Here is a 2437-nt window from a genome sequence, read left to right as displayed (position 1 = left end):
GAAATGACTATAAACAACTTTGATAGCAGAGTTGTCTGCATCATTTATTTTACGCTAAAATGCATGATCTAATGTATAACAGAGACTATATGTTATAATAGAACTCTACCATGAGATAAGGCTGTACAATCTCATGACAATAGGGTGGGTATATAAAATAAAGGTTATATAATTAATAAATGCAGTGTATATAACATATATTATGTAATGTAGAATCTGGTTAAAATGTAACTTATGGTTGTGATCATATAGACATGTAATGTGGCGGATTACTGTGTCACACAAGTTGTGTTTGAGTAATCAGAGACTATATTTAAACTGCTGTGATACTGCTGTGTAATACTTAAGTGGCCGAGTAACAGCTGTGGCCTTTTCTGAGAGGAAATACATTTATAGATGTACATGATGACATAGCGAATTAATTTACATGCCATGTTTTTATGAATAATTTTAGCAACCAGGCAAGTTTTCCCCATTTGTGAAAAATAAACTCGTGTTTTTATTTTTATTCTTTAGCCTACTCATTGGAAAAAGCAGTCTGGGAGTTTCACGTTTCATTATGATGGTATAGTACCATCTACTGGCCAAAGTAATGCAATACGTGACAAAGTGACAAAAAAAGAGAAGGGTATAGCTGCAGGCATTGCTCCAAAGGGGCATGTACTCCAAATCACCATTACAGATATAGGGGGCCCCTATATATACAGTGGTGGCCAAAAATATTGGCACCCTTGGTAAATATGAGCAAAGAAGGCTGTGAAAAAAATCTGCATTGTTTATCCTTTTGATCTTTCATTTAAAAAAATCACAAAAATCTAACCTTTAATTGAAGAAAAACAATTGAAAGAGGGGAAATATCTCATTATTAAATAAATATTTTTCTCCAAAATGCATTGGCCATAATTATTGGCACCCTTCTATTCAATAGTTTTGCAACCTCCCTTTGCCAAGATAACAGCTGTGAGTCTTCTCTTATAATGCCTAATAAGGTTGGAGAACACCTGGCAAGGGATCTGAGACCATTCCTCCATACAGAATCTCTTCAGATCCTTCAAATTCAGAGGTCCATGTTGGTGGACTCTCCTCTTCAGTTCACTTCACACATTTTCTATGGGGTTCAGGTCAGGGGACTGGTATGGCCATGGCAGAAGCTTGATTTTGTGGTTAGTGATCCATTTTTGTGTTGATTTTGATGTTTGTTTTGGATCATTGTCCTGCTGGAAGATTCAACCAGGGCCCATTGTAAGCTTCTGACAGAGGCAATCAGGTTTTGATTTTTTATCTGTTGGTATTTGATAGAGTCCGTTATGCCATGTATCCGAACAAGATGTCCAGGACCTCTGGTAGAAAAACAGCCCCACAACATTAAATATCCAGAACCACATTTAACCATGGGCATTGGGTACTTCTTCATCTCTGTGTGCGCCAAACCCACATCTGGTGTTTGCTGCCAAAAAGCTCCGTTTTTGTTTAATCTGACAATAGAACCCGGTCGCATTTGAAGTTCTAGTAGTGTCTGGCAAACTGAAGACGCTCGAGTTTGTTGTTGGATTAGAGCAGAGGCTTTTTTCTTGAAACCCTCCCAAACAACTTGTGATGTAGGTGATGTCTGATATATATATATATATATATATATATTTTTTTTTTTTTAGACTTTCTGACCCCAAGACCCAACTTATTTCTGCAGTTCTCCAGCTGTGATCCTTGGAGATTCTTTCGCCACTTAAACCATCCTCCTCACTGTGCGTGGAGACAATATAGACACACGTCCTTTTCCAGGCCGATTCTTAAGACCTCTAATTGATTGGAACTTGTAAATTTTGCCCTGATGGTGGAAATGGGCATTTTCAATGCTTTAGCTATTGTCTTATAGCCAATTCCCATTTTGTGAAGCTCAACAACCTTTTGCTGCACATCAGAACTATATTCTTTAGTCTAACCCACTGTGATTGATGATTAAGGGAATTTGGCCTGTGTGTTACCTCATATTTATACCCATGTGAAACAGGAAGTCATGGCTGGACAATTTCACATTGCTAGTCACCCAGGTGCACTAAAAAAGGTAAAATATGAATGGGAATATACTTCATATATATTTTACTCAAAAGAATTTCTAGGGGTGCCAATATTTATTTAATAATGAGATATTTCCCCACTTTTGTTTTACTTCAATTAAAGGTTAGATTCTTGTGCATTTTTTGAATGAAAGATTAAAAGGATAAACAATGCAGGGTTTTTTTTCACAGCCTTCTTTGCTAATATTAACAAGGGTGCCAATATTTTTGGACACCACTGTACACTTAACCATGAGTGAAAGTGATGCCCCCTTATGGAGTTGGCGCAACCTCTTTTTGGAGTAACCCTGCCCCATTTTGGAGTAACCCTGCCCTCTTTCGGAGATTCTGCCCCCATTTGTAGGTCTCTGGCCTGCAGCTAT

Source organism: Myxocyprinus asiaticus, chromosome 29 (assembly GCF_019703515.2).
Source record: "Myxocyprinus asiaticus isolate MX2 ecotype Aquarium Trade chromosome 29, UBuf_Myxa_2, whole genome shotgun sequence".
In the NCBI taxonomy this organism is placed as follows: Eukaryota; Metazoa; Chordata; class Actinopteri; order Cypriniformes; family Catostomidae; genus Myxocyprinus; species Myxocyprinus asiaticus.
The sequence above is the reverse complement of the archived record's forward strand: the minus strand, read 5'-3'. Positions refer to the sequence as shown.